The 23,934-nt window shown below is 40.4% G+C and overlaps 1 long non-coding RNA gene across 2 annotated transcripts in view; it reads left to right on the top strand.

Moving 5' to 3' along the window:
* Nucleotides 1-23,386, top strand: part of LOC113956997 — a 61,708-nt gene extending 38,322 nt beyond the window's left edge. Inside the window, exons 2-4 of one of the 2 annotated variants that reach the window (XR_003531047.1) lie at nucleotides 21,368-21,517; nucleotides 22,379-22,444; nucleotides 23,297-23,386. This is a non-coding gene — a long non-coding RNA (uncharacterized LOC113956997). Of the gene's footprint in view, nucleotides 1-21,367; nucleotides 21,518-22,378; nucleotides 22,526-23,296 lie in introns of those variants that run through there. The other variant, XR_003531046.1, reaches the window with a different exon arrangement.
* Nucleotides 23,387-23,934: the final 548 nt, after the last annotated feature.

Here is a 23,934-nt window from a genome sequence, read left to right as displayed (position 1 = left end):
CAAATTCTGGAATATTATAACCATGTCCTACAAGTCTCTGTCAAACATTTCCTACAATTACTCTACATAAATCCAATCCCTGTCTCTCATAAAAGTAGCCTATATTTGCAGCCTCACTCTCCTTCTCTTTCTTCCCAATCTGTTGGCATCCAAGAGGCTAAGCCTTGAGCTGGGGAGCATTTTTGTGTTGACAGCTAGCCTATTTCAGAAGTCCCAAGTTGCTGTAGTTATGGTTTCGGCACAACTAATAGAATACCAAGTACGTTGTTGATGTCCAAGATGGGGCCAGACATACAGAAGTGGAGGGCAGATTATTAGAGGCATGGGTCTGGTTCAGTCTCCTTGTTTTTGCTGATGTTTGAGCTCCAAGGAGGTGTTTTTGCATGCCTGGGTGTCCACCTGCATCTGGCAGGCAAACAGAGAGACTGGGAACAATCTTCCATGTGTTACTGGAAGCTGAGCACCCCAAACCACTGTTTGGGTGAATGGAGTACAGACAGCAGTTATCCTAGTTGCCTTCTTAGCCAGTAATGTAGACACAAGAATTGCCAGAAGGGACCGTCTTCTAAAGGAAAACAATGGAAAGGGCATGTAATAGGGAAAACTCTTCTCCAGAGGAAAAGAATGAAGTGGAAAATTCCAAGCAGTTCTACTGTCTTTACCCATCAACTTTCTTCTGCTCTTTCATCTGTGGGTTATTTTTGTTTTCTCTTTGTTCTCTACTAAGTTTCTGATTCCTTAAAGCCTATCTCTCTGTTTTGCTGTGCAAAGCGTCAGGGATGCATGGCAAGTTGATTATCCTCATGAAGCAGCTACCATAACATTGAGATTCAGGCATTTTCTTTATCATTAGCCTAACAAAGCATATAGAGTTGTAGCTAACTGGAAAGATACAGTATGTTATTATTGTTATTATTTCTATTTTTGAAAACCAGGACACCATGGTGTGGGGAGGGGGTGAGCTGCATGAGTGTGTAGACAGTCATTTAATCTGAAATGGAGAGCAAAATGTAATTGGTAAGCTTAGGCTCATTAGTATGCTGCAGCCTGGGTCTATGATTCCTATTAGAAAAAATATTAAAGGGCTACTGTTCAGGGAATTGAAGGTGGCACAAACAATTTAGTGGAGTTTTTCGTCAATATCTGGCAAAGAGGTTGCACCTTTTTGAGTTTTAGAATGAGAATGCAGTATTTAAGGAGAATATACTGCATCAACTGTACTTTCAACATAGCACATCATCCTTTGAAATATAAATCTTTCAAAATCAGAATAATTTCTTTGTTAGTCTTTAGTCTATATCCTTGAGTTGCGGCAGTTGTTGGAGCTTTTGGTTTTATGTGGTTTATGCCTACCAAAGTAAAACAGAAACCAAAAAAAAAGCCAAAGGGAAAATATCATTCATTTCTTACAATCAGACAGAAAGAAAAAAAAAACATTAAAAATAAGGATGTGTATGCTTCATTTACACACTTCTAATCAGAAAATAGGGTGAACAATAATATTTTCATTAAAACAGTAATGCAAAGACAACTTCATGGCTTCATACAAAATTAAACTCTTTGCTTTATAAAAATATTAAGTATTTAAAATAATTGAATTCTTTATGTATTATTTATAGTTCAATAGTATTTAATTGTGACTGAGTTTAGTCAGACTTGTTGCCAGACTTAATGATGAGCCTCTTAAAATGAGGCATTTTTTCAGTGTGCTCAAAATGATCATAAATTCCCTGCTCTTGTGAGAAAATCAATGCTATCCAAAACTATGTATATGACAGTAGTGGACATACATGCTATTCAAGCACTTTATTGAACTGGTGTTATACAAGGTCTGACTTAAAGAATGCAAATGAAAAAAATCTGTATTAAGTCCCCAAAGATACCCATGCCAAAGGTCACAGTTCAGAACTCTAAAAGGATGGTATAGTTTCTTCCTTATTAATTATTTACATGCTTAATGATAAGCTTTATTTGGAAGAAATTTTCAAAAATTATTCCAATTTTCAAAAATTATCACACATGCCATTGCTAAAATATGTTCTAGAATACCTCACACAAGCAAAGACTAAAGAATCACCCTAATTTCTTTCCAGAACAGAGATACCAGTAGAGACATTTTAATGTATTATATTTAATCACAATATGGTATTTCATTCACCTAGAAATTCATTAATCATAATTCGCACCACAAGAAAGCATATTAAAATACAATGACAGTGGGCAAACTGATCTGTGTTCACAGCAGTGTTATTTAAACAACCTTTACCCTTGTAGTATACTCTTGTAGTTATGCAATTAACCTGCAGTAATCATCTTTGTTATTACTATTATACATACCTCATCTGGAAGATGACCTAAGCTGACAGTATAAACATCACTGAACTAAAAGATTTACCTCAGATGGTACACTATTTCTCGCCTATAAATTGAACAGGTAACTTTTGGGGACACCTTAAATCTTCATGTTTAGACAGAGTTTTGGTCCCACTCATTTCACACTCTAATCCTGAGCCTGAAACTGAAGTGCTTACAGCTTCTGGGTCACAGATTCAGATATGTTAGAAAGAAGGATACTTTTGCTTCTTTTGGTTTCTGTTTATACTTGGTTTTTTTAGGTGTTTTTCATTTAGTATAGATGAGGCTTCTCTCTGCCTGTATTGCTAGGATGAAAATGACAATGGTGAAAATTGTGAATAGTATTGTCATGTTATTAGGAACATTATGAATTATTTATATACAGCATCCACAGAGTGTTAGACACTTTATATGCACATAATCAGACTACTTCCCATTTCTAAAGTCAGAGTTGTTATTCTGACTTTAGGAGTTATTACTAATAAGTAAGAGGTGACTGGGACAGGATAAAAGTATACAAACTCATGACTGAAGTACTTGCTGCTGATTCTTTTCCCTTTTTCAGGATTTTCTCATTTCCCCATCCCAGCTAATTTTACAACCAGCTGTGCCCACAACTACCTCCATACTTGGTGAAAGCAGCCAGCAGATACATAGCACTGCTGGTCCCAGCTCTTTAGAGTGATTTTAAGGCTCTGAGATTGTTCTGGGGCGTCCTATGGGATGATACTTTTTTAACAGATGCTGTCAGGAGATGCTGACCTAATTCAGATTGTCGCATCAGAGGCAGGAGCTCAGCCCCTGCCTAGGGAATCTGATCACCATTCATTTCCAGCACTAGATTTCACAGCAGAGTCTAGAGGTACATCTTTATGTCCGGTTCACACAATTTCTAGCGCAGACTGAGTCTGAAGTCTACCAGTGCAGTTCCTTTGAGCCAAGGAGATGAAGCAATGCCACTGGCGTGCAGAAGAGGTAGATTGATGCTCACCTACAGAGCCCTGAGGACCTGAGGTGCTCAGGTATCTCCCAGCACTTAGGAGGAAGCTGGTTACTCCAAGAAGAGAAAGAGTCAGGAAGTCTGACATTTACTTTATTTTCAGAGACAATATTTTTGGCTGCTGGTGGTCAATGGGGTATACTTCAAAGACCTGGAAGTGTCTTGTAATAGGTGACTCCTGTAAAAAAATGACAGAAAGTTAGCATCTGCGGGAACGGCACTTTGACAATATATTGTTTATCAAGTGATTCCTCCATAATTACTGTTTACAGTAAATGCTATCGGTACTCAACATCTAGGAGGTGTCCTGTGATACTGGTGTGAGGAAGGGAGAATCTGACACACAGGTGCAGCCACGACCAGGAGGTAGTGTGGTAAGCCTAGCAGCCAGGCGAATATGAGATGCCAAAAGATATAGGGTGGATTGCTTCTTTGCACCAAGCCACTACAAATAGCCCTCCACAAATATAAGCACAACAATTCTGTATATTACATGAAAATCTGACAGATTCTGATAATTTCAGTGTGGGCACAGACGTGGAGGTGACCCAGGAGCAGCTCTTGCAGAAAAGATCCAACCATTCCCAGTATTTTCTCTGTGAAAGCCTGTAGAAAATGCTGGACCATACGATACAACTGCCAGGGCCCTGTGGGAGTTAGGCCCTCTCTCTCCATGGGAGAGCCAGGGTTCACCCCACCACCCCAGCCAGAAGCAGGAGCAGATGGAGGTCACCAGGGAAACCTCAGCCCTGGCAATCGGGCACCTCCCTGGGGACAGATTGAAGCAGGGCCAGAACACCAATATGTGGGCGAGGGTCAGGATATGGGCTCAGAGAAAGCCCCAGGATGACTCCACAGGGCGTGGGGAAGGGCTAAGGCTCAGGATTCCCCTGAGCTCCTGTAGGTAGCTGGAGACCGGACCAGCAGTGGCCTTGATGGGACAGGGATGGATGCTTGAAATGGCAACCTAGGATCTAGGCAGGGTGGGGGAAACCCAGGGGGTTCAGGTGGGGACACTGGTGTGGGAGGTGCCTCAGGGTCCTGGCAATAGTCACCAGCAACTCTCTGTGTCTACATTCAGACAAAGGCAGGTGCTTGTGTGCAAGCACCCAGTCTCTGATTACAAACCAGACCTCAGAAGTACAACAGAGGACTTAGAAGTAATGATATGGTGGGGAAATCATCTTATACTACTATTTAGTCCCATCTCTCTTCCCTCCCTCCCTGGGAAGCACCTATTTTGACTGTGAGAGTAATATAATGGGCTTATGTTCGAAGGAAGAGACACCTTTAGTGTCTGTGTGCTTTTTAGATAGCTTACACATAAAAGCTTGTGATTCAAGGAGCTAACTGTCTAGCTGAGATAGGCAGTACCAGAGGATGCAGCATTAAACCGAGAGATGAGATAGCATGCAGTAATGCAAAGGGAGACAAGCAAAATCCTCTTGGTTAGTGTATGCTGTGGGTACAGATGCTGCAGCTTTAAGCTTAACTTCCCAGGTTTCTCCTCATATATGCTGATGGACAAATCTGGCACTGCAGTGACAGCAGAGGTTGTGCAGGCAATGGAGCACTGCGCTGGCTGAGAGGACCTGAACCGTAACTATGAGACTACTATGCCCAGCGGAAGAGCACTACAAAAGCACTGTTAGCAAAAGTTCAGGCATCTCAAATAGGAAGATGAATAAGAATTGATATTTGGTAAAATATTATGACTGCAAAGTTGCATTGAAGAAGACAAGGACCGTGGGGCAAAGAGTTAAAATAGAAAGAGTCCAGGAGAGTAGGCTGAGGTATTTGATATAGAAGGATCTCTCACAGACCGAAGCAGAAGACTGCAGATCCCTGGATGTCTGGCTTACAGACAGGACAGAGTCACTTGCAAACAGTAGATTTTGTGGCTGGCTGTCAAAATGAGTATCAGCTTTGCTAGAGAAGGAAAGTAGGGTTCAGTGAGAAAAAGGAAAGCTGCAGCAGATGTTGTTATGAGGATGACTTGATAGTTAAGTACATGGGGTGGGAAACAAAGGAGGAAAGAGTGGAAAAATCACGAGGGGTACAGTCTCCCTTGGAGCTATGAGAAGCAGCATGATGGCGCCCACAGCTAAAACCAGAGCAGAGCACAGTAGATAAGACAGGCTGGGGAAGCTGGCTAGAGAACATCACTGTATTTAAAATGTAAAGAAAAAAAAAGACAGCTGTAACTGCACTTTTGACAGTTGATTTAACAGCTCACTTTTAATTATATTTTGTCATTTGAAATGAAATGTATTCCCTTGAAATGTTTTATCCACATAGCTCTTAGCCTTCCTTCCAATTATATTGCACCCATCATCTTAAAGATTAACAAGCTTTAATGAACTCTATAGTTGCTAATTCATCTCCCTTTTATTTTGACAGTGTGACTTTTGTTTACAATTAGTACAGCTAACAATATGCAGGGTCATGTGGGTCAAAAGAAGAATGTTTCTATTCAACACAGTAAGAAAACAAATGAGTCCTTTCCTCTGGAGTGCTTGTTAGTTTTGTTTTGTTTTGTGTTTTTCTGTTTTTAATGAAGAAAAATCTCCCAGATATAGATCATCGAGTGGGACTTTATCAAACTTGAGCACGTGATTCCAAAACATACCTTTGAAAACTTCCCTTCACTACTCCCTACCTTTGGAAGTACCTTAGCTTCATAGGTACTGCAGATTTTTACTGGTTTCTTAAGTAAGACCGATGTCATCATCCAGAATACATTTGTTTTACCTACAGATCCTCCATGAGTACATTTTTAACTCATTACTTAGTTTCAAATAGATTTGAAAGTGGAACAACAGTCTTAAATATATTAAATTCCACAAGCTTGATGAAAATAAACAACTGTATAGAGTAGTAAGACTGTAATTAGGGTGCCCACTGTGATAAAGCCTGCAGCATGAGCTTAATCCTTATTAGACACTGAAGTCTCTATGAGAGAGAAGGAGGGAATCACAAATCCCAGCTGTGGTCTCAGAAATTGCAAGTCAGAACTCATATTCTGTAAGAGTAGATAAACTAAGAAGAAAAAAAGGGCTTTTTGTACCATTGCTTGCAGAATTTCTCATTTTACTCTATTTTTAGTTTAGTTAATTATTTTCATTCTGAAAATCCCTAAAGACTCTGTTTGATCCCTCTGTTTTAAAAGAGATGAGCAACTCATATCCAACACGACATCAAACCCAGTGGAAACTTTCCCTCTGAAGAGTCATCCACAGGGCAGCCTGACCAGCCTTTGGGGGCCATGGGCAGCCAGACTGGGCTCCCTGGGGAGGCCGGTCCAGCTGTGGCCTCCTTCAGAACAGCTCTGAGAACACCTGCCCCCTCTTCCTCTTAGTGTACCGACTTTGCTTGTGATTTCTGTGCTCATCTACCAAGTGGTCAACTGATCACTGCTCAATTCTGCTTTGCCTGAAAGGCCCTCTGAAATCCTCTAACCCTCAGGCCCAGGGGCAAGGCCAGAGATGCCTCTGGGGCGGTGCCAGTGTGCACTGAACAAGTTCAGAGATGATGTAATAGACTGAATACAATGCTGTACGCTATACTAGTTCAGAGACTAGCTTGGGATGACAAACACCTCACTTTAGCCCTTGTTTTAGGGCGTTGGATTAAACCATACTGGAAACCAGGCCTCTCTTCTCACAGTTGAACGTTTTTTTCCTTAAACTATGGAGTCTATAATCAAATTTATAATATAATCTATAAATCTATAATATAATAAAATTTGCTTTTTAAATATGTTTCATCAACCCCTTCTTCCTGGTTCCTGTACCTATCTTGCATTATTTTAATACAGTGATAATTCCAACATAGGAGCTGCTTAGCATCCTTTTTCATGTTAGCCTACAGCTTCCTAGTTTTGTCTTTGCGTGAGGAATGAGGAGGATAGTAAGTAATAAGAATTACTTTGGCAGTGGAATTGAGATCCTGCTTAGGCCTTGGGAAGAAAGAAAGTACAGATGTCGATCTTCAAGAGAGTTCTGGTGGCAACTACTGCCTGAGGGACAGGACTTAAGACTTATTGTTGTCATTAGCTGCATGTGTCAATTAGCTCTAGGCATCTTCCTGCCCAGCATGCTGGCTATTTGTGAGCCCATTTTGCATATGAGAATGCCTGTGTGACACATGGTTTTTTGGGGCCATTGGACTCCAGGCTGGGGAAATGTCACTTTGCATCATGCCATCATGCCATTAGGGTGTAGTTGTTGTACAGGGCACTCCATGGCCATCTGAGTCTCTATTGTGCCTTGTTGGATCTGGATCTGTTGTTTACCCACTGCAGTGCAGAAGCATTGTAGCTCGTACTAGTTTGCCCTCTTTCTCAATGCTACTTAAAATTTTGGAGATAGCTGGGCAAAACTTTTCATGGTATTGCCCTTCATGATGATGATGTAAAAGATCACCAATACCAGCAACCTTTAAGGTTGCATAAGAGGTCTGGAATCTCAGAAGGAGAAGGAAGTTAAGAGTTCAGCACCATGAGATCTGGCTTTTGGTCCATTATATTTTGAACCTAACTTTTAGTCTTAGTCGTTGACCACCTGTGTTTCCATGAATTAAATTGTGTATTCTGAAACTCCAAATTCTGTCAGTCTTTATAGTCGTATAATGAATTTAAATCTCCTGTAATTCAACCTGAAGACCTAAAAATAGACTTTGCTTTGGGCTGCCTTTCATCTTCAGCAATTACACTGTCTGTGGCTAACTGCTGTCTGCCTATTTACATTTTTACCTCTGAGTATAATCAAGTAGGTACCATGTTCTGGCTTTATTATTGTTTCTGCTGGTGTTCTGCATTTCTATGCATGGAAGAGTCTTCCCTCTAGTACAAATGGTAACTGCATCTTTTTCCCTGCTACATGATGACCATTCAAGAATGCATGGGTCATACAATTCTACGACATCACCTCATAGGTCACACATGTGTAGAGGCTCTGTAAACTACTGAGCTCCTTCAGTTCCAGCAGGAGCCCTGGTAATAAAATTTGACTAGGAAAGGGAGCTGGCACTTCAACAAAGAGCCCCAGAGTGAATAATGATCACAAGCAGCACAAGTATGTGGCTTTTCAAACCTCTTCTCGGTAATGTGAGAGGCTGATGAATGTAATCTTTTTCTCTTTAATGTTCAACTATCCTTGGCATAAAAATCTTCTCTGGTCTATGGCGTCATGGAGGTGTCTGACTCAGAACAGTGAGTGGCATGAAAAATGTGATGTTCACAACTTCTTTATTTTGTGCATTCATGCAGAGGAGATACTTTTAGATTCCTCTGGTGGATGGTAAAATCTAAATATAAAACAGTTCCTGTCTTTGATAAAGTCAAATATCAGACTCCTGAACTGAGATCAGACTCCACAGAAGAACATTTAGATGTAGGCACATGCAACTTTGTTTGTTGTAAGTTTTCTCCCAGGAAAAAGGAGATGATCAGTGATTTCAAACAGAGCATAGATTTTAATTGCTCAGTTATTTGCCAGGAGGTAGTAGTCACTAATATGTGACTGCACTATACAAATTACTTCTGTAAAATAAACTGGTATTTTTACAGGAATGTGAATGAGATGCTCAAACTGCATTTGAATAGAATTATAGCAGCTGACTCCTTAAATCCCTTGTGAAAAGCAAGGTCATAGCCCATTACCACTGTAGCAGAGCATGTTGGGAACACTAAGGATTGGGATTTTTTTTGAGAACCTGAATACCGCTAAGTTTGAGCCATTTTCCATTCTGTGACAGCAAAACAGATTAATTGTCTTTTAGGCTCCATTTTCAGTATGTTTGTCACCAGATTGTGTGGATAGGATCATAATCCTTCTATTCAACTGAACTGTAGCTCATTGCATGACCTTTTCAACAAATGTATTTTAATTAGCTGTATGCTCACCTTCTTCCTACTGCTGAAAGCAGGAAAAATTGATTACTGACAATATGAAGTATTATACATTTAACCTTTTAGGCTGCGAATTTGGACTGGAATGAAACCAATCTGTAAGGACAGCTACCAATATTTTACAGGTCAACCTGTGGTTGTACCCTCAGGTGTATATAGTGCACATCTCTGGAGCCACAAAACTTCTGCAGTTATTAAATAGTCTTTGGAGTGTTTTGGTCTTCTCTGATTCTTCTCTTTCCCCTTTTCTACAGCAGCCTTGAGCTCTGCATCTAAAGGGCACAACAAGGTCCCCTGGCATGTGATCTGTGCAGGGGTGAGGCACTCCTGAAAAGGATTATCCCTTGCAAGAATGTCTAATTCCAACCCACTGGTAATGTACAGCCAGGCCCAGAGTCAGCTTCTGGTCAGGAAGATGGCTGATTAGAGCAACAGTACTTCAGGACACACTCCAAACAGAACTAATTTGTCTTTTTACAAAAACGGGTGGGAAAGCCAGAGGAAAGGCCATGTTCTACTGCAGAAGCGCTGGCCAAATGCTTCCTCTTTAATCTGTAGCTTTAAAAGGCTTCAAAGGCTTCTCAGAAGGATGTTGTTAGCTCCCTATGCGCTGATGTATTTTGTATATTTGGCCATGGCTGTCTACCAATACCCTCACTAGAGGATAGTGGGTCTTTTGCACCTATGCTGCTGAACAGAGTAACCTGCTGGAAGGGACCCTGGAGTGAGTCACAAGCAGCCAGGGATACTGTTAACTGTTTCACTCCAGAATTGCTGTTTTGATACTGGGTCATCATATCACCTCTCTGACTTTCCCTCCCACCATTTAGCTGCTTTGGCAGTTCATAACTTAGGCTCTCGCAGGAGGTAGGTAGCTTTACCTGTATGTCTGCATGCTGCCTAGCAAAATGTTGCTGCACACAATATACCCATTGTGGTGCAAATGCATTGTCAGTGCTAATCCAGGAGAAAGGAGGGAGGACACCAGAGTGGTTCAAAGAGAGAGTTCATATGAAAAATACAGCATTACATAAGAGGGGTCTTTTCTTCAGTTCTCTGCACTTCCACACCTTGAGCTACTGTACCAGAGCCTGGTACAGTACTGTACCACTGGCTGCTTGGCAGTTTGGTAGCTGTGCTGTGGCCAGGCTGAGCTGGGAGGAGAGCTGCCAGCCCACACACTGGGGCAGGCAGTGCAGACAAGGCACTACATGCAGCCCTGGACAAGCACGGAAAATGAGGTACTTGCAGCTGTGGTTGCTGAAAGTACATATTTGGACCCCAGTAGAGGGGACTGTGAATAACTTCTGGTTTTCAGGAAACATAAGTGACAACCTATCAACCCCAGCAATTGGTTTCAATCAGTTTATAGTGGTTACATTATCAAAGCTATGTTCAAAAGGAAAAGGGCAGGAAACATAATGCTTCAGTGATACTGTCATTTGCTAGATTCCCTTAATAAGCCAGCTGTGAACAGATGAAATTGCTTTGTGAACCTGCTGCATGAAGCACACATTCCTTGTAGCTTTCTCATGCAGAGGAATAGCTGCTGAGGTTAGAAAATGTCCTGTGGAACAGCAGAACAATTCTGCCACCAATACCCCAAGTTAAGGTAACTCTTTTGGAAGGGTGCGAAGGAGGATTGCATGCAATGAGATCATTCTGACCTCTCTCTAGCCAGACACACACACCTATAGCAGTGATGAGGGCAGGAAGGTAAGCTGCATAGGGAAGAACAAAATAAGTGCCAGTTTGATATACGAGTACATACCAAGTTTTAAGCCTGACTCCTGCCCTTTTCTGTGTGTAATAAATGAAATGACCTTCCAGTTAAAGTGTAAGAGATTGAAAAAGACAAAGCAGAGCAGCAAGGCCCTTTTTCCCAGTGTATACTCACATTAGAATTCTGCTCTCACACTCTTGCAAAGGAAAACTGTAGCTTGAAGAGAAAACAACATAGCATTAAGCCATCCTGGTGTCAAATATTGTAAAAGAAAACAGTTAACGACACTGCATTCTCATTACCAGCTCTGGGTATAATAGCCTCTCTCCCTCATACCAAACAGGATTTCTTAGCGCTCTTTTGTGCTTAAGTCTCTAGCTTGGCAATTCCAGCCAGCCCAGTGCTCATAAACTGTAACTCCTTTGTCATTCCCAGGTATTTTCTGTGGGTTTTGCTTTTATTGTGACCTGAAATTATTTTATGACTGAGTTCTATTGTTGTTTTGTGTACAGTGTATAATGAAACACCTTTATCTGCATCTTTTGGTTCTTTCTTTTATTCTCTCAGCTTAATGACATTACTGTGAGCACCATTGGGACTGTTATGCAGATGTGCTTCCTACCAGAGAAGTTGCTGCTTCAGGATAAGCCATTACTTTTTGTTGCCCCCACAGGCCTGGGAAAGATAGCTATTACACATAACTTTCTGTGACTGTTACCTCATGAAAAATATGTTATATGTCAAATTAACTTCTCAGCACAAGTCTCAGCTAATCATACCCAGGACATCTTCCTAACGAAACTCGAAGGGTATCCAGAGTTTTAATTAAAATCAAATATGTAATTGTGCTTAGCTTACTCCTCAGAGATTATCCACAAAATATTATGAAATGCTTTCCTTCCGTTTCTGACAGAATAAATGAAAGCTGATTTGTTTCTCTATGTAATGTTTATTACTGGGGTAACCACACTTTAATTGATGTTGACAAATATTCTGATTTATGTGGTATATAGAACAGCACATAGTCCAGAAAGCACATCTGTTTAACTTCACCATCTTAGCCATTTTTGCTTTAGAAAGGTGAATCAGCTGCCTATCCCTGGATATTCTTCAGTCTAAAGCACATTAAAGGGAATCACCAGATTGAGTCCCAACTAGTAAAGAGAGCCATCTGTTAGGGAAAGATCTGAGCAGTAGGCTATATATGGTACTCACCAACACATAGAGGGCAAAAAGATCAACTGGAAGAATGGGAGCACCCAGGGGATTATATCTAGAAAATGGTTATCTCTTCAGTATCTAAATCATGCATTGTTAATTCATCACATGGCAGACAAACAAGTCAAACATTAATTGGCAAGATAAAAGGGAGCTCATACCATGTTCTTCACTTTTCAATACGGAGAGCATAGTTTGCCAGACAGCCTAGAGAAACCTCAAATTTTGTATTTGCAAGCACCAGAAATGAGATCCATGGGCAATATCACACGTCAATGAATGCAAAAATAAATTAATAAAAAAAATTAAGAGAAAGTACTGGAAGTCAGTGCAAGCGTGAGTCTTTACTGGTGCTAAAACTTACTGTAGTAGTTGTAGCTTCCCTGCGCAAACAAAACTAAGAATTTGACTCAGCTGTAACATAAATGAACTACATAAAGAATACATTTTTATCCACACTGGCATTTGATAAATGTTATTATGACAACTGACAGACTCTAGTGAATGGAGAAATGTATCCTACCAACAATACAAAGGACTATAAAATGCCATGAGACTACTTACTGAGGGGTTCACAAGTCATGATCATTTTAATCTCTGGGTAGTCAAGATAAAGCCACTTGCTCCATATATTTTTGTTTTATATTTGTATTTTTCTATAGGCTGTGTTTTCAAAGTCCATCATTAAAAAGACTGTTAAGGTACTCTACATAGAAGTTTTGGAATAACTAGACATCCAAAAATGATCACTCCCAATCCTGACAAGGTCACCATAAACTCTCTGAGGCAGATGCATTATTTTAGCCCACACTAAAATAAGAATTTTCTCTCAAATGAGAAAAATTCTCAGGAGAGGACTGTTGTCAATTTATCAAAGTACATATGCAAGAGCAGAACAGATTCTAGCAAACTGCTAGTTCAACACAGTAATGGTAAAACTTGTCAATTTTTGATTACTAGCATTTGGGTTTTCCAGTTCATAAAAGTGCTTGAAAAGTCCACCTGTTTGGGTGATGGATTGCAGTGGATCAACTATGAAATGAGTGAGAACACATAGATTCTGAAAATTGTAATATACATCTAGTAAAACTGTTAAATATTTTGAAAAAGTGCCTCTCATGCTCTTTTCATATCTGCTTCTGAGCCAAAAGCTGCTGAAGCACCTGCAATGTGGTGTTTCAAAACCATGTGAAAGAAATGTACTTTTCTAAGTGATAAACACCAACTACCCAGTTTGGACTAGAAGAGGTTTCTTCCCTGATTATGCTTGGGATCATTCTGGATTATTTGTTAGAGGCCAGGATCATAGTAGTACAACTGGTAGGGTAGTTTCCCAGGCCTCTCAACTGAAGCAGATAGTGAACACTGCAGAAATATTTACTCACAGTAAGCAAATCCTTAATATATGCATCTACAAGCACTTCATGGGAATGAAATCAAACTGTATTTCTAGTTGACTGCAAATACTTGTGAAAGCAAAGAACAGAGAAACTATTTTTGTAATAAAGGTCATTTTTTGTATTTTATTGACTTTTTAACTGCTAAACATATGGGGCTAAATTGGAAGCCCCAGCACAAAGCATGTTGTGTTTATGTAATAATCAACACAATCTAGTGTTCTAAAAGCCCATGATAGAATAACACAGCACTTAACTTGATCCACACGGTGTCGGTGGCTCTCGTCTTGAGGTGGGTGCTGTGAAAGTTAGATGTGTCAAAACAACTGGAAAAATGCAGTCTAGCTATTAAGAGAATGCTGTGGATGAACATGGCACTAGGGAAACCCCCCCAAAATATCTCCAATGCAGATACTCAGGGGTAAGGTCCAAGAGTAAGCCTGCACAGGGTGCAGGACTCTCCTGGGGGCACAGAAATACTGGAGTAAGATGAAGAAAGCCAAATGAATATAGGTCCATCTGGACAGTCATCAACCGAGACCAGGGAAGAGAGAGACGGTGGCCCCAGAGGAGGGGACAGGAGAGAGTTGGTCATGGTTTTCAGTCCCGATGCCCCAAGCTTAACTGAGAGTATTACTTTTAAAAATATACAAGACTCCAAAAGTTTTGCCAATGAACTTTTGCAGAGCCTTTCATTCTTAATACCTTAAAATAGCCTAAAGAAAAGAAACCACACACTTTTCTCAGGAGATACTTTTAATTTTAGAAGGAAATAAGGATCTTGGCAAAAGTTTAAAAGGGGTAACATACAACCAAGTAGTGCATTCCTCAAAGTACTGACCCAGCACACGCCAAACCACATAACTTAGCAGAATCCACCCACTGGTTTTGTGTTACCCAAAACAAGTAAGTAAGAAAAGACCAAAGAAAGAAAATTATTAAGAGAAGAAACAGGAGTAAAGAAAGAGAGAGAAAAGTGATTAACAAAAGATATTAAGAGAAAAATAACTACCACCGAAGAGTCTCATGGAAGTCTGGCTGCACATAGCGATGGCACCTCCCTAGTGAAAAGGCAAGCTGGAGCCCACGTGCTCCTGTATTTATGTGCCTTGGCCCTCTGTGGCCAATCCTCCCAGACCGGACCCCTGGCACTGAGCACTGCGTGCCTCCAGGCGGGTGTGAGGGGTGATGTAGTCAATCAGAGACTGAGTCAAAGGTTACAGGGGGTGTGGTGTGGGCAGCTCCCAGGCTGCCCTTTTGACTGACAGCTGCTCCATGCAGGCTCCATGAGCTCTGCCATGTGATTTCCCAGGCTGCCATGTGTGTTCTATGCACCCTTCCACAAACAAACGCTTCAGTTAGTTCCAACCCAAAATAATGTAATAATACTTTTACTGATCCACTGTCTCACAGGTGCATGATGTACCTTCAGTGTAATAAGGACTGCCAAACTGCCTGATTAAAGAGACACTTAAGCTACATTAAACACAAAGCAACTTCTTAGTCTAGTCTAGTCTACAAAGTAATCAGCTAAAGGAGAACCCAACCTGGATCTGTCAGTGTGATTCAGCCAGTGATTATTTAATGAAGTATTTGATCAAATGACTCAAACTTTCAGGCAGTTTGTCAACTGACTGAAAATGAACACCAGAGGTCTGACTACATTCCTGAAGTCACATGCTGAATTAAACAGTCAAATACCTAAAGGGTCTAACAGTGCACAGTGTGCTCTCAAAAATGAGATTTCTTTCATCCTTCATGCCAAAGATTGGCCTTCCCTTCTTTCAACTGATAAGTGAGGAAGGACACCCTGCAATTCTTTGCCTGTGTCTGCTTGGTTTGTAACTTGTCCAAACTCTCACTGCTGAAGGGCAGTGAGGGGAAGACAAGGGCTGCAGTGTACCCTCTTCTGTGTCAGTCAAAATACTCTGACCTGGAACATGAGATGGGGGAGGATGCTCTTCAGGGGCTGGAGAAAAAACTTCATCTCTTTCTGTGGAGCTTTTCTTGTGCTGCCTCTGTCTCAGAGCAGATTATATTTCCTCACCTGCTGGAGTAAATGTGGGTTGAGTGATTTCCGTAGTTTGATTACAGCTTTTGCTCTGAAGTTCTTTGCTGAGCTCTTTCACCATGCCTTGGTGACCACATTTAATTAATTCCTGAAATGAAGAGGGATGTCTTTGCCAAGTAACTTCACTCACAGACAGGGTCTTTTCAGGGTGTACACTCAGGCCCCTGAGTAGAAACTTAGCTGCCTGCAGCAGTATTCTCCACAGAGCATGTAGATAGGTTGCACTGTTAAGCACATCGCTTCATCATGCCTGCTTCAGTAATATGAAGTGCTGTACTGAAAGGCAAGGAGCAAACTAGCACCTTTTCATGTTTGTCTGCATGGCCCTCTGGTGAGCAAAGGGAACTCCAGATACAAGTTCTCCCTGGAGAGTTAGTGATTAACACAAACCTTCCCTGTGTTTCCTCCAAGACAGGGATGAATTAAAAAACCATGCTTATGAGCATCACTGGTCCCATCAGGCACTGCTGGAGCTGATGCATGTTGCTGGCCCCAAGATGCAGCCTTAGGAGAGATCAGAATATAGAGAGAAGCTTTGTGGCAGATTTCCCAACATGCAGAAATTCAAAAAGATACTCTGTGAACTGAAAATGAAACATATCTGTCTTTGGGGAAAGGCTTTCCCAAGGGCTTCTCCATATTCCTATGTATTTGTTTTGTGCTCAGCTTCAAGCAGAAAACAGCTTGCAGGAATCCTCCAAACTCCCAATCCCTCATTTCCTTCAATGCAAGGAAATTGCTTGAGAATCCATGGCTGTCCAGATGTTCCATAGCAAGGAAAGATGACCTCCTCTGAGTACTGCAGGCAGTTCCCTTGCCAAAGAAAAGCCATGCACAAATGGCATCCTGTTGGTATTTCTGTAGGGCTCCCTCACCCAGTGGGTTTTAGAACATATCTTACTCATCTAGATGAGTTACCACTTCCGTTTATTCCAGTCAAAAGGCCTAAGTTAAAATGGAAATGAATGTGTTTATTAACTTCCCTTTCATTTATACTTGTTAGCTTTTCTCTTATGCACAGTGTATATTATAATGAATTAAAAAATAATAATAGCTAATCACAGCCTGGCAGGGATTTTTAATGGATTTAATTTTTCTCTATCATGCTTACATGTAATCTGTACCGTTCAGTGTTTTATGGGCTTGTTATCACTCTAGTAGTGTTTGCAGTGTGTGCCTGGAGTGCTTGCAGAATAATTGCAGGAATTACAAATTCCCCCAAGACCAACAGGTGCTGGTTGCCGTTCTCAAGACAGGCAGCACATGTCCTGTGTCTGAATGGCTGGTTTAGCATGATTCACATCATAGGGGTTTTGTCTTTCCCACAACCACTTTGAGGGAAGGGAGCATTTAATGGAATGCCTTACATCACATAATTGGTTGGTGTCCTGGAAACAGCACTCAGGCTCAGCCCTTGAACTGCCCTTGTTGTGCTGAAGCTGACAGACTCTGCATGCTTTTTGTCAGAATGAAAGGTGGCTACCTTTCATCACGTTGTGACATATTGCATAAAAATTATAACATTATTACATGTGAAATAGTAGAACCTGAACACTGACCTATGTGGGCATGAGTGATGTATGTGTCAGCTGTGGAAGAGATCAGGACAGACTGGAGTTCATCATTCTACCCACACAGGTCCTGCCACTGTCGTGGAGCAGGGGGACAGTATTTAACTTCTTTTTATAAAGCAGGAATCCATTGTAATGCTCCAAAATATTGAGGATAGTTGGTCCATGCAGTGCAGGAAGCACTGTTGCTATGGTAACCAGTTCTGTATCCTTTCTCATGTGTTTCAGAAATAAAAAACTATATATGTGTGTGTGCATTATTTTTATTAGACTATTGTACCTTCAGAAAGCATTGCTCAGCTTTTTACCTCAGAATCAACAGTTTAATTTCAGGCTGGGTGGGTATCAAAATGATAATCATTATTATTCCAGGTGTTTTTTTGGTGGCCTTTGTGAATTTACTGATGCTTCCAGCTCAACAGATAGTGACAGGTGTCTACACTATTATTGTCTACTACAATTAGCACTAATTGGTACCTCTATTGGCAGTGGAGGTTGGCTAGGGATTTAATCGAGATGAGAGATGAACATGCTTTCTCTGTTCTACCCTTCTTTCCCCAAACAGAGAGGAAAATACACCTGAAATAAGTCCTCATGGTCAAAGTAAAGAGAGAAAGTTTCAATATTTATTACTTGGTTTGTTCCTGAGTGGTGGCTTAATGGAAGTATTCAATCTCTGAGACTTCCAATTTGGCACTTTTCAGGTGAAATTTTCATTACTAGCCTAATTTTTTCCAGGTGCACTTCTGCAGCTGCTGTGTATTGTGCCATAATTTAGCACCTGCAGTTCTTTCGAACAAGAATTTCCAACCAGGAAAACAAAGGTTGGGTCCAGCCTTGATTTAAATAAATAAAATTTTAAAAAGCAACCCCATCATGAAAAGAGCAACAACAATATGCTTTTAAAGAAGGTTTAATCAAGCAAAAGCATTAGCAATACAATACTCTTTGTTGATAAGCATTAACAAAAAGAGGAAGGAGTCTCCATCTATTGCATTTTAAATGTTCATTTTCTTAATTGTTACTTCTCTTTGTAGAAGAATCTCCCCCATTTGTTAATTTGTTTCTTTTCTTGTTATGCCTGACAGACAGCTCTAACCATGTTAAATTGTTTGCTTGTGATAGGGGAAAGAGGTTTTTTTATTTATGCCTGTGAAGTTAGTTGAAAATCTTAGAAACGTGAAATTTATAGCAAGTTCAAAACAGGTGAATTACACTCCAAGTAAGTGTTGGCAGCTCTTTATCTTTTCCTTGTTTTCCATATTTAATTCCACCCTTGAAAGATGGAATATGCATCATTTCCCCATCGTCTCTCTCTGGTTCACACTGAGTGAAGTGTTTTGAATTAATTATGTTAAATTATTAATAGCTCAAGATTTGAAAACATTACAGGATTTGAGTAATGTTTTATCAGGCAGTAGCTGTATGATAATTCTGACGTTTTCATATGGTAGAGTACACTTCCAGCTGATAGGTAAAAATTATGACTATATGCTGAAAGCACTGAATTCAGTTCATTGTGAAGCATAATGAGATAATGAACATTGAAGCTGCGTATTAGAAAAAAAACTTCTGTTAATGAATAGACTCCAGGAGAAACAATGAAGACAGCATTTCTTAGGTCATGTAAAATGAACTGTACAGATATATAGAATACAAACCAGCTCCATATTGGTAGGTATGTGAATGACATAAGAAGCCTTTTCTGCATCCAATTCATGTGATTCTCTGATAACAAATAGTATCTGATGTATTGCCTCTATCTGTCAGTAATTAACTGATGGCTAAGTTACAGTCCATTTGTCAGGAAAAATGGAAAATACTGTTAACACTAGGCCCTCAAAACATGGCTTTGAGCTGCTAGAATTACTCTAGCATAAAGGGCCAAATACAAAGTTTATCTTCTGTTAAATCTCCCTGACACTTTAACTAGGGCTGTAAAATAAATGGTCATCTAAATCAAACTGTATTAATTTCAAGTATTATTTGGACCCATTTTATGGCACTACAACCATCAAACAGCATTTAAGGGAGGCGAGACAGCTGACAAAAGACCCTAGAATTAGTTCTATAATTATTTGCACAGGGAAAATGGCTTCTCTCCACAGTCAGATCACAGTGTAGTTCTTGATACATTTCACCAGCCTCACGTAATAAACCCTGCAGAGGAATTAAAGAGCCAAGAAATATAGGTTAGACTCACAAGACAGATGCCGGCACTTAGTGCTCATTTCAGCACCCCCAGCATGTGCAGACTGCCTCCCCTGCTCTGAGTCTGGCTCCCTGAATGCCCATGCCTACCTCCTGGGAGCTGAGGGCCCAGGCTCAGGACACTCCTCCACCCAGACAGGGGTTTATGCCATTTCTCAAGAGAGCTGAGAAATGCCTACCCAAGGCATTTTCCTGGGGTTGGCACAGTTCCTGTTTCTTGTATTAAGCAGTAAGCCATTAGATGGGCTTATGAGGAAAGAGAGCAGAGGGGTGCCTAACTCTCCTTTAAAAAGTGGGATTTTGCCTTGCTCTGATACTTGCAGTCTCCTGGAGGACAAGGTCCTTGTATAGAAGCATTGGCAGGTGGTGGCTCTGAACCTGTTTTTCTCATTATATGGAGAAGCCTCAAGCATCCAGCTTGGGGTTGTGGTTTCCTTAAGAAGGTAGAGTGCCTAAAAGCTGTGTCGCATGATCTAAATCTTACTGGTGGATCTAGACCCATCTGAATAACAAGCCTTAGTGTAAGAGACAAAATATTTATACATCTGTACTTGTATACCTAATCATAAAGGATTGTGTTTCCTAAGGTATGTAGACATCTGTTGAGTCATGTAACTGCTAAAGTGATTTTCAAATGTACCTTAGTAGCTTTGACAGCCAGTTCTTATTTCAAAGAGTTATTTAGACAGCCAGCAAGATTTTCAAAGCATTTATCTATTTCTCTGAGTATTGTACATCTACTGAAAACCCAGCTCACGGTGTTTTGCAGGGAGAAGCATGATGCTATTAATATACATCTATAACATTAAAACACCTATTCACTGACCATTTTATAATGTATTCTATAAGTCTTGGCATCTGATTCAGTGTTTGCAAGGACTCGTAAAGGACTGGGCTGCATCTCCAAAAACAGCAAATGTTTTACTCCTCTTCTAACCAATAGGTTTTCAGGTTGCTTTACCACTTTCGCTCTTGGTAGCTGGCATTTCAACACTGCCTCCTGTCCTTGCATTGCCAGATCCTCCCATGTCTTAGGTGTGTTAGACATTTCCCAGGGACTAAGCACAAATCCAGCCTGAAAAAAAGTTGAACAAATATCTTTCGACTCCTTAGTTTACACAGTACCCACAGTTGAGCACACTGTTCTTTTTCTGACTCCCCAACCAAGCCTACAATTAAAATTTGTTGTCATAGTACTTGCAGAAATACAGGGTGTCATATCTCAGCTCTCTTCCCTTTGTGTTGTTACTTCACAGTGTTACAAGTGTTCATGGTGTAATCAGGGTACAGGCAGGCAGAACTGGAGCAATTTGCTCTGTAGCTACCTTTACTTGAAGTTATCACTGTCTTGTAATTAGCTGGAGTGAATGCATCTCCCCAGCAGCACACTGTGCACCACAACATGCTTTGGAACAAGGTCCAGGACTAGAAATAAAAGCATTTTATTCGGGGTGCCAAAGAGCCTACTGTAGGTGCAACACCAAAATTCGCTTATTATAGTCCTTCTTGCCTAATTAATTCCATTGATACATTCAAGTTCATCAGAGTTTTGTTGACAGTCTTTAACAAAGGCTTTTTCTTTTCCTTTTTTTTCTTAGTTTAAACTGGAATAGTTTTATTAGCTTGTTTACTTCAGAACAACGTGCCACCTTTGATTAAATTCCATGTGGATTTATAACTATGTCCTCCCCATGTTTCTGTGACCTTTACGGCACATCTGATAAAAATAAAAGGTCATGGATTCCAAAAGACTTGGTTCTAATAATAATGTCAGGCAGGCTCCCCTGAAAGTGTGTGATTTCCCTTCTTTCTTCTCTTCTTTTCTTCTTCCTCCCTCTCTCTCTCTTTTGCTGCTTTTTCAAAGTAAGATGAAAATTAACATGAATAAAATTAATGATTTAATTTTGCAGGAGAAAGAAGAGGGTTTATAGTGCTCCGCTGGGGAAAAGGGCTTTTGTCTTTGTTGATGACCTAAACATGCCTGCCAAGGAGAAATATGGTGCCCAGCCTCCCATTGAACTGCTGCAGCAATGGATTGACCACGGCTACTGGTTTGACAGGTGCAATAAATATTAATTAGTGTGCTTGGCTACAGAGGAGTAATGATATACACTGTTTCTCTGAAGCGTTAAATTGTAGTGTTAGTCTTTTATAATTCCTCATCTTCTCAGTCACAACAGGAAAACACTCTGAGTTACACGACTCCCTGTATAGGAAAAGAAATAAAGGCTTATATGTTGCTGTGAATTACAGCACGAGAAAGCCAAACCTTATGGGAGAAAGGCACAACATGCGTTTTCATGTTTTTGAGAAAACATCAGTATTTAAGCCAGCACAAACCACTTTCAAATAAATTTTTGGTTCTTAGTTGTTAAGGATTGAAACAAAATAATTTATCTTTCAGCAAATGACTTTGAGGTCGAAATGCAGTTGAAGTAGCTTTTCTAACACACGGTCGGTGTTTAGAGGAACAGTGTGTAATAGACTCAGACACTTTTCTGCATGATTCATATTAATACTGATTGCTAGAAAGACTTCAAATTCTCAGTTGTTTATGTCTCATATATATGAACATAAAAGGTTTCTGTTGTTTAAGAGTGAGCCTACTTCATCTGCTGCTTTAAAAAAAAGTATCTAAATTTGAACAGAAAAAGTAAAATAACACCTAGCCATGGAGGCTCCTTTACAATGCTCAAATATTAGAAAAATGTAACCATACTTTATGACAGACTTAATTTATACACCTAAAGTATAAAGCAGCTGCACTTTTACCAAAATAATAGGCCATTAATTAAGAACTGATATTTCTTGTATAATTTATTATTGTTATAGTTCATAATTATGTTTAAACCACTCATTAGACACATTACTGTACTGAAAATATTGTTTTCTAGTAATGCATATTTAACATTGTTTTGCAGCTTTACATGGCAGTCTCAGCCTGTGATCCCTCAGTGCTTTTCAGAGAGCGGCATAAAAGTTGGCAGGTACTGTCTGCATTTCAGTTGGAACACCTACCTTTATCTTTACTCTGACCAAATAAAATAAAGGCTTCTGCCCGTTTTCAAGTCTGATGTTTTCTCAAAAGTATAGAATGTTTCTTAATATTTTCAAAGTGAATTTGCACTTGAAGCTTAAAGCATTAGGTAGAACCTTTTTACCACTTTATACTGAACCTGAGAAAGAGTGATTGAAATGCATGGAATTTTCCTGCTCCAAAATCCCTCATTGTCTGAAAGTACAGCAGAGGTTTTATTCTTTTAGGAACAATAAGGCTTTTCATTGTCAGAAATATTCATCCTACCCTACCCTCTGTATGAACCATGAGATGGGAAGAAGCAGATGGGGACAATGAGAAAACAAACTCGTGCCATTTGAAATACAAAGGTTTTGCTCCTTTATATACTCAGAATTACTTGTGCTTGTGAGTGCAGCTTGTCACTTGTCAGCCTGTCTGGATGAGCAATATACACAGAAAGAACAATTTGAGCAAGATGGTCTTTGCTGGATAAACAACAAAGCATTAGTTACCTGGAAGGCAGGAAGACTGGCATGTTTTTTCCCCAAATGACAGTCTATAACAAGCAAATATTTGCTGATAATGTCTGACAATATAGCCACAGGAAGAAGCAGATGAGGTAATTCTAGGTAGTGTCCTTTACTGTCAGAGGGATCCATGGCTTTCTAAGGTGATTAAACTGTTGGTGGTAAAGCCATTGAGGATGCTAAATAGGAAAGATTTGCTCACAAAAGACTCACTACTGCCTCAGAGGCTGCTTTCTGTCACACTATGTGCAAGGTAACTGCAGACAACAAGAAAGGTTTCTGATTTCATGCAGGTAAGAAGTCCCAAGAAAATCATGCCCTTGTGTTTGGATTATCTGTCAGCCCCTGCTCCCTAAGAACTTGTGAACCAGTTTTGACACAGCAATTGCAGTCTCAGAGATGTCAAAGCATCTTAAACACATGAGGTATGACGCCATTGGAGGAAGGATGGGAGTGGTGCAAGTGTTGTGTGTGGTGGGGTATTAGGCTGGTAGGCCTATGGGCGTCATGCTATGTAGAGCTGGATGAAGGGGTGAAAGGACCCTTGGTTTCCCAGTCCATGAAACAAATAATTTTTATTCTAGTAAATATTCAAGACAGCTTTGCAACTACTTGCCTGGACATTCTGCTTCATGGCATATTTTCATTTCTCTACCAGTCTAAGCTTTTCTGTAAGTTTCAGTCCCCTCCAGACTGCTGGAGCCCAACATACCAAGCTCTGTGCTCAGACTGCCTTGAGCATGCCCCCATACCTACATCAGAGGGAAAAGCAGATGGAGTAAACTCATTCATAGCAGAATTATACCACATGGAGAGTCCTCAATTACCTGTTGGATGTGAGTAGCTCCATCACCTTTGCACTACCCACGCTGAGTGAAGGAGCACAAGCCAGGAGATAATATCTGACTCCTGGAATAGCTCCATCTGGCAG

Source organism: Corapipo altera, unplaced genomic scaffold (genome assembly GCF_003945725.1).
Source record: "Corapipo altera isolate COAL_440 unplaced genomic scaffold, ASM394572v1 1, whole genome shotgun sequence".
In the NCBI taxonomy this organism is placed as follows: domain Eukaryota; kingdom Metazoa; phylum Chordata; class Aves; order Passeriformes; family Pipridae; genus Corapipo; species Corapipo altera.
Note: the sequence above shows the minus strand (reverse complement) of the source record. Positions and strands in the feature narration are given on the sequence as shown.